General features: G+C 44.3%; 1 protein-coding gene across 1 annotated transcript in view; it reads left to right on the forward strand.

The window, feature by feature from the left end:
* Positions 1–3,078: 3,078 nt before the first annotated feature.
* KCNB2 (potassium voltage-gated channel subfamily B member 2) overlaps positions 3,079–14,827 on the forward strand; it is a 202,475-nt gene continuing 190,726 nt past the window's right edge. The window contains exon 1 of the mRNA XM_063327045.1: positions 3,079–3,321. The gene's annotated coding sequence lies outside the window, so the exon portion shown is untranslated. The remainder of the gene's footprint in view (positions 3,322–14,827) is intronic.

Here is a 14,827-nt window from a genome sequence, read left to right on the forward strand (position 1 = left end):
AATAAGCAAGTCCTATTAGTGTCTGGGGGCGGGGCGCTGTGTATGAAAGAGAGATAAGAGAATCTCCCTTTATCAAAAACAATGAAAAATCAAATATTACAATCTCACAAAAACAGTCTGCTTCTATAAAACACATACAGCCTTCAAAACCACTCACTGCATCATGAAAAGCAGCGGAGGAGCACCAGAGCTCCTGAGAACCTATTATTCCATGAGCATCCAAATGAATGAACTCAGGTTTCCTACAGCTCTGTCTCATGAGCTTTACCGGCTGCAACGGCTAAGAAGACACAAGCTCCAGCTGAACTTTTCTCACTGATGGGACATATCACATTCAGATTTTGAAGCATGTAACAACACATGAACTCCTAATGCCACCTTTGCCACGTGGGCACAAAGTGTTACATAGTGAGGCTCTCCGCCCAACTGATGCCTTTTCCTTAAACTGGTAGGAATTTAATTGTCTTTGAGAGTTTTTCCCACATCTCACAATCAGCTAAAACTGATCATCGAGTTCAAATATTAGGAATGAGCCACACAGACACATGCACACACAAGGAGTGGAACGTATGGAATACATAGATACCTGGATTTCAACTGGGGAGTAGTTGGGGAAAGAAATGGGTAGCTACGGGATTTCGTTTATCATGTATGGAAGAATATTTCCCTGATTGACCATAAGGATACACTGGAGTGAGTAGCACATGTGTCTGTCACAGATGTTCAGAATTTAGACAAAGCGCATTCTGCTGGAGGTTTCAACATAAATCATTATTTCCATAGAAAACTAACCTTGAAATCAGCAGCACTTAGGACTTCCGATGCCATGGTACCCATTCAGAAAACTTCAGAAGGTAGGCCAGGAGAAGATGGTCGATCTTTTTTAAAAATCACACATAGATATGTTCCCAAGGCAAGGAAGTAAATAAAACAGGGGAAATTAATACAGGAAATGAGCATTCAAAGTTTAACCCAATTTTCAGCTAGTTGTAATTGCAATCATGGTGGCAATACTGCCCAATCTGTTTCTTGGATGGCTTTCAAAAGAATTAGGAGGTCTTTGAATTAAAAAAAAAAAAAAGGAAGCTGATAAACATTGTGTTGGAAAGTCTTCATCCCACTTCATCCCAGCATCAGAATGTGCAACACTGAAGGCAGAATCTCAGACCTATAGGATGAGATGAAGCCTGAGCAACACAATGCAGAGGGCAAAGGTACAGTTATGAAACCTGAGAAAGAGAGGAGAACTTGAAAAGAATAGCATTCTAATTGAATACCTAAAATACAGAGGGGCATCACTGAATAAGGGAGAGAGACTTCCTCCCATTATCAGGAGTGATAAAGGACTTTCCATTAAAAAGCCATAAAGAACTGTTAAACCCTATGGGAGGGAGGAAGAGGCAGCAGAAGTAGCAGAAGTCTTGATCGCAGCCTGCCACCCCATCAAGACCTGATGAGAAGAGCGTGTGAGTCCCTCCCTGACTCCCTGGGCACTGCACCTCTGCCATGGTGCTTGGCCCTCGGCAGGCCCCTGGCACCGCAACATCTAGGCTGGGCCAGGGCTGTCAGGTTGTCAGCCAGACATGAGGAACGCCTGTTTGTGTTGGAACACCCATGTCTCCTGTGTTGCGTGCCTGTGCCCTGCATGGGCCGGGGAAGGGGAAAGGACAAGAGAGGAAGGATGGTATGGTGAGTGTAGCACTGACAGGAGAAGGTGGTGTGTGTGCTGGGGGAGAAGTAAGTATATACGACACCAAGCTGTGTGGCATGGTCGACACACTGGAAGGAAGGGATGCCATCCAGAGGGACCTAGACAGGCTTGAGAGGTGGGCCCATGCCAAACTCATGAAGATCAACCCGGCCAACTGCAAGGTCCTGCACCTGGATCATCGCAATCCCAAACACAAATACAGACTGGGTGGAGAACGGATTGAAAACAGCCCTGAGGAGAAGGACTTGGGGATGTTGGCTGATGAGAAGCTCAACATGAGCTGGCAATGTGTGTTTGCAGCCCAGAAGGCCAACCATACCCTGGGCTGCATCAAAAGAAGCGTGGCCAGCAGGTTGAGGGAGTAGACATAATGCTTAGAGATATGTTTTAGTGATGGTTTTTGTAAGTTAGGTTGGTGGTTGGACTCCACGATCTGAAAAGTCTCTTCCAACCTAGGCAATTCTATGATTCTATGATTCTGCCCCTATACTCTGCTCTGGTGAGACCCCACCTGGAGTACTGCGTCCAGCTCTGGAGCCCCCAGCACAAGAAGGATATGGACCTGTTGGAGCGAGTCCAGAGGAGGGCCATGAAGATGATCAGAGGGCTGGAGCACCTCTCCTGTGAGGACAAGCTGAGAGAGTTGGGGTTGTTCAGCCCGGAGAGGAGAAGGCTCTGAGGAGATATTATAGTCTTCCAGTACCTAAAGGGGGCCTACAGGAAAGCTGGGGAGGGACTCTTTATCAGGGAGTGTAGTGATAGGACACGGGGTAACGGTTTTAAACTGAAAGAGGGGAGATGTAGATTAGATATTAGGAAGAAATTCTTTCCTGTGAGGGCGGTGAGACGCTGGAACAGGTTGCTCAGTGAAGTTGTGGATGCCCCATCCCTGGAAGTGTTCAAGGCCGGTCTGGATGGGGCTTTGAGCAGCCCGGTCTAGCGGGAGGTGTCCCTGCCCATTGCGGGGGGGGTGGTGGTGGTGTGTGTGTTTGGAACAAGATGATCTTTAAGGTATCGATGTGCGGCGCGGGGGGCGCGGGGGGGGGGTCGGGGGGCGCGCTCTGCGCGCCCCCCGCCCCCCCTCCCCGCGCCCTCCGCGCCCCGGCCTGAAGCGATCGTGTCCCCCCCGCCCCCCCCACCCCCCGCCACCGCCGCCGCGCACAGCCGCAGACACGGGCGGCCGCGCCGGCAGCTCTCATGCAGCCGAGGATTACAGCGGGGCGAGGGCAACGCGGGCTCGGCTTTTATCCTTCCCCCCACCCCGCGCCTCGGTCCTCCGCCTGCCACCCCAGCCGCTCGCCGCGCTGCTTGTTCGGCGGGTTTTCCATCTGCCGTGGTGGGGGGGGGGTGGGGTGGGGAGGGGGGGCGTTTAGGAGGGAGATGCCTTTGCCGTGGTTTCCCACCCCCCGTCCTCTCCGTGCCGGGGGGGGGCGGTGATGTGGAGACGGGAATGTAGAGCAAAACCCTCCCCGGGAAGGAGCGACCAAAACAAACCTCTCGCCGTGGCTTTGGCGGCCGCGCAGTGCCCGGGGAAGCCCGAGCAGCCCCTGCCAGCGCCGGGGAATCCCTCCTCCAGCCCCCGGCGGTGCCCCGGGCTCCCGCGGAGCAAGGTAAGGGGACGGGCATCTCTCCTCCGCCGTTCGGTTTTATTTATTGGGGTGCCTCTTTTTTTTTTTTTTTCTTTTTTTTTTTTTTAATTAGAGACCGAGTCCTCCACGCCTCTCGCAGCGGTGGGAGTTGCGAGGGAGGCGAACGCTGGCCGGCTGGCCCCCCGGGTCGCCCGGGCCGGAGGGATGCGCCGTTCTTCCCGCCGGGAAGCCCGGCGGCGGGGAGCGCCCCGCGGTAAGAGGGGACAGGCTCGGCGGGGCTGGACCCACACAGGGGTTTTCTTTCTTGGATCAGTTTGAGGGGGAATAATGCAGCCCCCAGGCTGGAGCGCTTTGGAAACCGTGGCTTGTGTTGTTGTTCCTTCAGAGCTGCTAAAGGGGAGGAGGGGGGAGAAATGACATTTCGTAGTATTCTACCTCCTGCCGTGGGTGAGCTTTAAAGATAAAGGCTCGTCATTTGTTTCCGATGCTCTAATAGCGCTTGTGGGAACCTGATGATACAAAACCTCGGCGTTCTCGGTAGGTAGCTGTCATTTGAATTACCCCGTGTACCCGGGGACTGAAAAATCCCCTGTCAAAGAAGGAAAACTGTAGCATTGTGCTGGTCTAAAAAATACTGGCATAGATGCTTTCTGTAGATACGTAACGTGCTGTCAGTCCCCTAGATTTAAAAACCTAAGTGTCTTTATAAACAGGCATGTTCACTGCATGGTGTCTAGAACCCGTTCAGTGTGTTTCTTATGTCAGAATTTCACTGTCCGGGTGAAGGTAGACCTTTGTTCATACCCTATGTATGTATTGTCCATATTTATCGTGGGTCTTGGACTTCATTCAACTCAAGTTACATAATGATTAAGATATAAATAAGCAGTATATTTGCCGTTTCTTGGGCATTTTAATTCATTGCAGATGAGACCATTTCTAGCATCCCTGCCAAAATTGTCACTTTTTAAATGTTTGCATAAAAAGGGAAGTGTCAGTAGCATCAGGTGGAGGCAACATTCCGTAGCAAATACACCATCATCGAGACCTTGCTATTAAAAGGACATCTAAGCAAAGGATTTCAGTGACCCCATACTGTAGCTCCGAGGAGCTGCCAGGATTGGTTTAGAGGAGGAAGAATAGCAGCCAGGCTGGACAGGGGAATGGGAGTGGGAAAAGCCTGTCTGGTGAGGTTTTGCTTTTTAAAAACACTTAAGACTTCAAGTTCGTCTCAGCTGGTGTGTCCTATCCAAGTTAGTGCAGAGCTAGCACTGAGCCTTAGAGGCTTGGCAAGGTCTGGGAAACTAAACGTCCCACCAAGCCTGGGGCGCGATCCTCCTCCCAGGGGGTTTTACTAGGAACTTTCAGGGGAGCAGGGTGGGTCAGTACATGCCGCTTGTGAGATTTGTGTGCTCTGGGATCACCTGAGGTGTCCTAGCAAAGCTCTGGAAATCTTGAGGTGTACTACCTCAAAAAAGTTTGTTGCTGTTTTTTTACGCTGCTGTCATTTCCATTCAAACAGCAACTGACAAACTGTCTCTTCGCTCAGCTTTACTAGAACTTGCAGCTGCTTTGGTGTTTTTTTTTTTAGTTTTTTATTTTATTTTATTTTATTTTATTTTATTTTTAAATGATGCTTCCACATTGTTCGAATTGCTCTTGCCTCCTTCTTTCTCAGCCAGACGCTGTCAGTGGGGCTCAGCAGGTTGGCCTCATTCAGACATATGCAGACAGTAAGACCGAAAACATCTTCAGCTCGAGATGAGGGAGAAGTGCTGTTTGGACCAGCACGCTTCAGTCTGAGCATTTTCATTGGCTGCAGCCTTTTGAAATGTCCCGTTGCCGTAACGATGCCATATCATATGTATTTATTTATTCATGCTCAGCCTTTTTTTCTAAGTGCAAGTTAATTGGCAAATTCTGGCTTGCCATTCAAGGCGAGGCGAGGAGTCGAGATTCGCAATAGCTTTCTTGCCAACGTTTGGGTTTTTGCCAAACAGCTTGCTACTGTGACTTTTAGAAGACAATCTTGATTTTATGTGACTTCCTTGAGCTTCATGTCACTACAAGCCCAGGTAAAATATTTTTGATGGTGCTCCTATATTTTTGAGGGTGCTCTTATACTTAAAGCTACCTGCCGGAGGAGATTTCAACCAGTGTTTTACTCCGTATGTTGCTCTTACATAAACAGCACGTTGGGGAGGGGCTGTCTGGTCTGGAGTCTGCATGGTTTAGAGGAAAGGAGTCTTGGCGAATGCGAGATGAGGTACCTGGTGAAGGGGGCAGTGTCTGGGGCCACTGCAGCGTGGTGGGATCCCGCTGCAGACCCCTCCAAAGGCATTTGCTCTTCCAGAGTATGGACCTGCTGCTCCCACCAGGCAGAGCCCAGGAGGGAAAGCCAGGAGCCAGAGAGGGGAACGCTTAAAGTTGGGAACCACTTCAGCTTCATCACAGTACACATACGCACATTCTAAAAATGAAACTTTTGGATGTTTTCAGGGGTCATTTCTATTAACTCGTCATGTTATTGCATAATACCTTCTGACCCAGCAACAGTACGCTCACAGCTTTTGGAGTTAAGTAACGAGCGCCTCTGAAAGGACTTTCCCTTCTTCTATAGTATTTTTCATTTTTAGAAATAAGTTTTTTTACTTTATGTGTGTCTGTATATCATAAACTTGGATGCACAATAAAAACAGGCCGTTGTTTACTTTGCTGGGTTGTGCTGTTTCTACTCTTATCGGATGTGAGCACCCTAAGAGAAAATGTTTTTTGATTTTGATAAGTACCCGGCAGCTTTCTCTTACAGTTATTGCTGAGGAAGTGGCACTGGGTATTTAATTTCTTGAATTTTATAATAATTCTTTGGGACATACTGTTTTAACTCACATTTTAGCAGGTAGAAATAAGTCTCTACTTCCTAACAATAATTTTAACTGTAAATCAAAATGAACTTTCCAATTTTTAATTACAGAGATCTCTAAGATATACAACAGTGTTCTGTGGGATACTGTGAAAATAAATTGCTTGGGACATTATAGACTAGATTTGTTCTTATTGTAAATGTAATTTTTGTGCAATCCCATAGATTTCTATGTTTATTTATCTGTAATTCTCTGGCTATATGGAAAGGATTTGGAAAGAATTTCATTATTTTGAATTTTTTTCCTGAGTATTGTGCAATTTTAGATATCATATTGCATGCTGTAATAAATGGACTGCATAGTGATGCTCAAATCCAATCTAAGTAAAATGCACGTATATTAAATCATATGATTAAATACAAAAAGTGAACAGAGGAGCTGAACAACTCGATTTTTTATTGAACAGAACTTGGAAGTTTCTTATCTTGGTTAGCTATAGGTATAAAGACAGTCCCAGTATAGCTTCCCAGATCACTAAATACCATAAAAGCCTTAGATATAATATGCATCGGTCAAGATATTTAAAATCTATTAAGCTTAAAACTGCCTGTATTCTCCATTAAAGCTGGAAGGACTGGAAAGGCTGTTCTGCTTTTAGCCCTTCCTGATGCTCGTCACAGCACATGCAGAAACTTCAATGCAAGTCACACGTTGGCATCCTCCTGAAGTTTCACTTGTTTTCTTCCAAGGCTGGAGGGCTGGGGTAAACTGAGGAGTTTTTAGACTGAGGAGCTACTTTTTCAAGTTTTTTTTTTCACAAGTATGAACTGCATCATCAGTAAGTAATGGATATTCTTTTGAATGTACTCATTTGTGGATTATGGTGACCGCATGAGCAATACGGAAACAGTAATGGAAAAGTCTTAGGCCACTAAAATCTGTGGGGGTTTTAATTTTTTTTGTTTCTAATGCAGGAAGTCTATATTTAGCAGTAATGGCAGATCAGCTGTGACTTAGGTGTCCGGCTTCTATACGGCCCTGTTCCTCCTCCGGATAACTATAAAGAGTAGTTAGTAGCATCACTGCTGGCAGCAGCAAGAGAGTCAGAACCAACAATCTATTAGCTAATAAATAATATATGTCATGCTGGCATAATGCAGCTCTGAGTATTTAGGAGTAGGCTGTGATAAGCAGCAATTGTAGTCTTTACAAGGAACAATGGCAATCTACCAATTTACCTCTCCTAATGCCATGTCAGGGGGACCGCGGTGCACTGTGAAATTGGGCAGATACAGTCCGAACGCAGACAGAGGGGCCGAGCAGCTCTCTTATCGCAGCACTGGCACGTGATAACAGGAGAAGCCCCTACACTGGTCAGTGCTTCTCCCTGGGAAGTCATGTTTGCTCTTGCAGGGTGTTCTTCATGTTGCCGTCGTATTCGCGTATTAGCTTGTGTTAGGAAATAAACATCAGCCCTTTAGGTAAAACCACGTAACGAGGAAACGAATGCAAAGCTGTGCTGATAATTAACTGAACAAAGCTCTCAAACGTAATCTTCTTTGATGACACTGGAGATGAGCTTCTCCCCCTGATTGCCGAACAAGTTAGGAAATAGAAATCAATTATGGCAGTACAGTCCAAATACAGAATAAATTTGCCTCAGAGCATTAATAAGACATCTCAAGACAGTTAATAAAATAGTTTTTCACAGTGCCTCATCAATAGTTAACTTTTAGAAAATTAGCTGTATTTTATACAGAGAGATACAAAAAATACAACCAAACTCAACAACTTAAAATGAGGCCATAATGCTGCTTTCTACGGAGCTTTCAGTTGTGTCTTTTGCTCTCTTAAAGCGTGAGGTTTTGGTTTACGTACAAGGTTGATGACCTCATCTCAGCTGGATGTACTCTCAGATGACTGAATAATCCTGCTATAATTTATGGCCATACCTTTAGTGTAAATTTGAATATATTAGAGAGATCCTGGGATAGTTTGAGCAGAAAGTGCTGGCAGGCTGCAGCATCTAGAAGCAGCTCGCTAATGTATTTAAGCAGACTCAAAACAGTGAACTGGACTAATTAGCCTTGAAATCACAAAGCTATGAACACTATTGTATGTGTTCATCCAGTGGCTGCTGGGATTAATAGCGCGCAGAGTTGATCTACCTTGACAGCAGTGCCATCTAGAAGTTCTTGCCTACTAGAATATTTCCATCTCATGCTTTGTCCATTTTCATTATTGCTGACATAGAGCAAACTTCTTAACTGGGTAAGCCTTGTGCTCACATTTATATTCAGGAGTATCCTGGCTGCCAATAGTTGGTCCCTTTAGTCCCTATTTAGGCATTTCATTAAAGTAGCACTAGCGGTGCTGGTATCTTCTGCTCCCCTTGAACTAAAGAAGGGATGAGAACGTTTGGCCGCTCTGAAAATGAGGAGATATTTGTAGATCACCTAGTAAAAATGTTTAGCTTTTGTTCAGTAGCTTTGTGGTTAGGGTACTTACCCAGAAGTAGGAAATCAAGCTTGTATGCCTTTCTTAGGTTAACATGATGCAAACAAATATTTCACCTCTTGTAATCCAAGATCCACCCCAGCCAAAGGATTGCTCATGCCCCTCAGCTACAGACTCATGCCTGTTGCCTTTCGAGCACAGTCTGCCTCATTATTGCTCAGTACAAACAGGTACGGTGGTCTCCATCGCTTCAGCCATCCAGGGGCTTAGCAGTAGCCTATTAAATACAAACCACGGGTCTGAGTCACCAGGGATGAACGTGGTCTCTGGGTGAATGTTTAATAACCAAGCAATTACATCAATTGGTTGCTACCACCACCTCAAGGTGTAACAAGCAATAGGACAAGAGGAAATGCACTCAAGTACGCCAGAGGAGGCTTAGATTGGACATTAGAAAAATTTCTTCACTGAAGGGGTTGTCAAACTTTGGAACAGGCTGGCCAGGGAAGTGGTAGAGCCACCATCCCTAGAGGTGTTTAAAAGATGTGTAGATGTGGTGCTGGGGGACATGGTTGAGTGGTGGACTTGGCAGTGCTAGGTTAATGGTTGGACTCAATGATCTTAAAGGTTTTTTCCAATCTAAATGATTCTATGATTCTTTTTTGAAAAGAGTGAACCTTGTTCAGTTCTTCTGAAGGACTTCCATGTTTTATGGGCCTCGCATAAGAGGAGGTTTCCAGACTTATAATGTCATGTGTGTGTGTTGTGTCCCTTTTGATCCTGCCTATGCACTGGGCCTGCATGGGAGTTCAGAGTATCTTCTTTATGACCGTGAAGTATCATGTTGATTCTGCCTTAGAGGTTCCCGCACCCTTCTTTGAACTTGGGTCTTGCATGTTTAATATTAGAAACTCTGAACTAATGGCTCTGATGGAGCACGTTTTTTAAGAGGATGCTGTGGCTTTTAAAAATACATTTTGGCTTGATAGAGGTAAATAAATTAATTTATAGTGGCAGTTTTATGAAAATTTTCCTTTTAGCTGTTCTTGATTTCAGAATTACAGCAGCAGTAGCATGGGCTGGTGCATGATAGTGAGTCCTCACCTTTTTCTATTGTTAGGTCAATTTGAGTGTCAAAAATATCAGTACTCCTGGTATTCATCTGCCTTTAGGCTTGACATTCTGCTTCCCAGAACTTATGTTGTCTCCATTGTGGTAGGACCAAAAATCAGTATGAAAATGAAGTGTTGCTTCTTCTCTACAGTGTTAAACTGGAGTCCCTAAGAACTGCCCTCCCTTACCCAGTCCCCAAACTTTTGTGCAGGGTGTGGAACCAAAACACATTAGATAAAGTCAGGAATCAAAGTTTTCTGCTTTCCGGGTAAGATGGGCAAAATAAGGTGACAGGTTGTCATAGGCCCCACACGACAATTTTTAGTAGTAGGTTGGGGCATTTTTTCAAGGCATGGCATAGTTTAAGACATCAAAAAGTTGAAGGTATAGATTCTCCAAAATCAAGCCTAGGCTGAAATTTGTCTTAGTTTTTAATGATAAAAGCTTTTTGTGAAGCCTTGCTGATGCTATGACCTTGGGGACATTTCCAGCTGTGTACAAAGGCGCTTGTCAGAATTGAGTCACCCAAAAATCAAGGCCTTGGTTCATTCGTTCCGGCTTCAGTGCTTCTGTGAAGCACCAGGGATAGGAACGTAGGCTGTAGTCCTACTGGGTAGAGTCATTGGGTTGAGATAAGAATCTCTTAAGTAAATCTGCCTATCTTAAACTGAAATCTTTGGCCACGTCTCTGTTGTCTAGGTAGGTCTATCCCTTCCTTGATTGAAACAGCGAACAGTCCAGTTAGAAAGGGTTCAAAATGAAATTTTTGAAGGCAGCAAAAATTGAACCTAAATGTTTTAATTTCCAAAGAAGTTTCTTAAGAATACGACCATGCTTTCCTTAATTGTAGATGTGGAATGGTGGGGTTGCATGTTTGTCCTCTATGAGAAAATTCAAACATTATACTAGTATTCTGGACAAAGTGCCACAGCCAGAATTGTGCATGCAGTTTCATCCAAAGAGGGATAAAGTCTCACCCTTCTCAGTGTGCCTTGTTGCTTCAGACATCATTGTCTATCTGTATAGTATAGTATTATATATTCTGTAATATTTCCCTGCCTAGAAACCTAGAGCCATCATTCAGTACTACATTATGCAAGTTTTTGTTAAGGAGAACAAAAAGACATCTGTGAAGTTCTTAACGCATTTTCAGCTATTTGGCAGCCATGTTATTGGTAGGGAGCAGTGGAAGATTGAAGGGCTATGGAAGATAACATGTTTAGAAGAGCCCTAAAACTAATTGGTTTAGGACAACTGGTTATAATAGTCCCTCCTCAAAGAACAAATGACCCGTTGACAATCTTCCATCATCTTAATGCACTGCAATGCAATTAGAAAAAAAAATCAAGTAGTGGATGAATAAATTGCAATTTAAAGCTGTAGTTTATTAATATTAATGTATTTACTATTATTACCGTAACCGGTATCTTCTCGAAGAATTGTATGGAAGTACCAATCAAATTGTGGATCCAGAGTGCTAGCCAGGGTATAAGTATGTAGTCTGATTTAGCCCTGAAATGAGGATCTTGCATAACCACATTTCTGTAATATCTAGTTGTTTGAAACTAAAGAAAATGATCTGCCATTCGGCCTCGTACTTCTCTGTGACAGCTCATCCCCTCTGAAATTTCCAGGCAAGGCTAAATATGCAGCGAAAGACAGTATCTTTGGTGAAAGCAATAACTCAGCCCTTAGCAACCAATTGTAAACATAAATAGTAAAGTGCAGACACCACAGACAATTGCATCCTAAACAAGAGATGCTTCAACCTGGGCTGCAATGGAAACGCAACTGTTTTTGTAAACCGAGCAGGAATGCATCAGGATTGTTTTGTAAGAATTATATAGCCCCTCCTTGCCACAAGCACCAACAGCAGAGCATTGCGTATAAGGAAAGACAGAGAAGTAGAGCTGGTTGGGAATAAAGACTGGTGGTGATCTTGCTTCAGCGCTGGGACAGACTGTAAAGCCACGTTCATCGCTCTCTTGAGACCTCAGTGCAGTCTGAGGGCGTGCTCCAAAACCATCTCTCGGCTCCAGAGTTGTGGCGAGGTCCTACTCAAAAAGGCCACTTGAGTCCTAAACTCCATATGAGTCTTGAGGTAAAATTACACTAAATACCATCAAGAACATTCAGCCTTTTGGTATAAGTTGTCCACATCACCTGTAGTGGAGTCTAGGGCCCACCCATGCGGCTTGACCATGAGTAAGAGCTCCAGTAAGTAATTGCAGGTGCTATTAGGGTAGTTAAAAAACTCAGATATGCCAAAACTGCCAAGCTTGTGTGACCACAAGATTTTACAAACGTTTTATTAGTTATACTCTCCCTCTTTTTCTGTCTTCTGTCTCCTTACCTATTTCTGTCTGGCTTTTCTTATTGCAGGCTCTTAGGGAATATATAAAGCCTCTGAGTCTGCTGCTCCCCGGTGAAGTTCAGCTCATCCATCTAAAAGACACTTCTGTGCTCAAGATGGTGAGAACAAGGAGTTAGCAGACAGACTGATTTAGTCGATTTGAAAAGTTCGTCTATAAAAGGCCCCATCTTTTTTGTTTCCTTCAGATCTTTGAGACTTTGCGCAGCCAACGTTTAATTTTTCACATACCAGAAATAAATCATCTGTGAGGTCTGTTATGAAATAGAAATAATCATTGCTTTAGACCAGTTAGCGATAGTAACACCTCAAGAGCTGGTTTTGGAGGATGTATTCTTAAAGGAAAATCTTACTTTCCATAGACCAACCCATCTGTTAGCTATAAGCAGAACTCTGAAGGCTACAACTCATGGAAGGACACAGCTCTCCTACAGTCCCCACCATCCACCAGCGATGGCTCTGGCCATGGTTGTGGTCTGGCATGAGCCAGCCATTGCTCGAGGGAAGCTCGAGGAGCTCCGTCACAAAGGAGACGGGTTCAGGCTCCATCTCTGCCCCTTCAGGCCACGTGGCTTCAAGTGGTTTCAGCCCCTTGGCTCTGACGACTTGAGCCCAAGTGCCGACACGGCTGTCACAGGTAGTTCGGACAGTCAAAGCTCAGCTAATTCTCTCCTGTGTATGTGTGCGCATGTTCCTGCATATGGGTATGAATCTGAGATATACACACGATGCTCAGGAATACTCTGACATGTTTCCTGACACTTCCTGCCTTCAGCTTGCCAATCCTTAACTGTGTGAGGAGGTGTGACTTCTTCAAAGGTGGGAAATGGAAATAACGAGCACCTCATTTGAGTGTGGTGTTTTTCTTCAAAATTTTAGCTATCATCTCAGCCATTTTTAAAAAAAATGAAATTAAGGGGAAATGCTATTAATAAAGATCCCACAGCTTACCATTAAGAAACTGCAGGTCTTCATATTTTGAAATCAAAAGCCAGGCATTTGATAGGTATGATGTGGTAGCAGAGCTATTACAGCAAAGCAGAAATTGTGCGATCAAATAAGCCAGCATATAAAGCTCTAAAAACTCGTTACTCAGTGGAAACGTATTAGTTTGTCACAACCAACTTGCTCTATATTTTCTTGACTAACTTGCTGTATTCCAGGTTATAGGCTCTAAGAGTCAGACACTGAGGTGGGCACAAGTTTTCTAAGGCTTTTTAGAAAGTTAAAGCTAGTTTTTCCAGAAAGTGTTACATATCTGCATTATATACGGACTGCAGGTCTGATTTATGTCATACCTTAATGAGTAATTTTTAGTAGCTGAACTGCTCAAAGAAACAATTATCTCCCCAGAATTTTCTGGATTTCAGTGAGCCCTTTTGTCTGGAATCTGAAGAAATATTGATCTTATATTTTCCAGGCCTGAAAAAAATACATTGAATGGCATCACTCAAAATATTTTGTTTAATAATTTCAAAATGTCTCGTTTAGATCTAGAGCTTTCTTAACCTTTAAAAAAAATTAAACATTATCATTACATTTAGAACTAGAAATCTAGATTTCATTTCAAAAATGTCAAAGAGACTTTCAACAAATTCTGAAAACTTCTGCCATTTGTTTCCAAAGCAAGGGAATGAATTAATACGAACTTGCCTTGCAAACAACTTGTCAAGTTTTGGCAAAAGGCCATCTTCTGACAAAAACAGATGAAGATATTAAGATGGAAAAAGTTTGTCTCTTAAAACTCAGAACAAAGCAGGTTTGCTCCCCTTTCCTGGAGGCCTTACGATACGGACTTTTCATATTTACCACGTGCTGCTTCTGTCTCACAATGCTTTAAGTGCCCAGGGAAGGCATGCTCCAGCAGTGGAGGGTGCTCAAGTAGTGCAGCATCTCCACCTTCTTTAGTGCAAATTACACGGCAGAGATTTGGAGGGAAATTTATGACTGAGGCAAGCAAAAGTAGCTTGGACGTGACTCTCTTTGGAGCAAGGTCGTGCACATGCAGGGTACAACTGGGCCGGTCCATGGAAGAGGCCAGTGCTGCTCGGGCCAGCTGCCATGGTGACCTCTGTGTGTGCCGTTAAACTCACCTAGGCTCCAAAGCAGATGGCTGTGGAGAAACCACGTACCAGAAGCAGACCTTGAAGCGTACTGATGCTCTAGCCATCCCTGCAAATTATTTGGGAGAGTCCTAATTGTGCCAGGCAATGTCCTGGTGATGTGACAGCACAGGCAACTGAGTTCTCCTGCCTGAGGGTTTAATCTGCTCACATAGGCATGCCCATCAAATGCGATAAAAATGCTAAGGACCCTGAAAAAAGCAGCTATCTCAAAATTATCGGATACCTTGGACATCCATGACCTTCATTTCTCCCTTATCAAGCAATGGTAATAATGTCCTCCTAGTGATGTTGAGAAGGGAGACTCTGGGCTAACCTGGAAGCACGCAGGTAGGATAGTGAGAGCTCCCAGAGGGAAATTCATCCCTTTGCATGTAGTGTCGGTTTGTAGTAGGACGTGCTAAAAAACCTCAGAGGCCAAACTGGATGAGAAAGATGAAAAGAAATGGTACATAATTATCCGATCACTTAAAGCAGAAGGGATTGGTGTGGGGGGAGTCACACCATTGAAAGCTGTATGACACTTGACCTCCATCCTGGCTTTCCCTAGCTTTTTGACTAGTAGGTTTTGCAAGATTTAACTTTTATTTAATGGAAAG

This window comes from Chroicocephalus ridibundus, chromosome 2, assembly GCF_963924245.1.
Source record: "Chroicocephalus ridibundus chromosome 2, bChrRid1.1, whole genome shotgun sequence".
In the NCBI taxonomy this organism is placed as follows: Eukaryota; Metazoa; Chordata; class Aves; order Charadriiformes; family Laridae; genus Chroicocephalus; species Chroicocephalus ridibundus.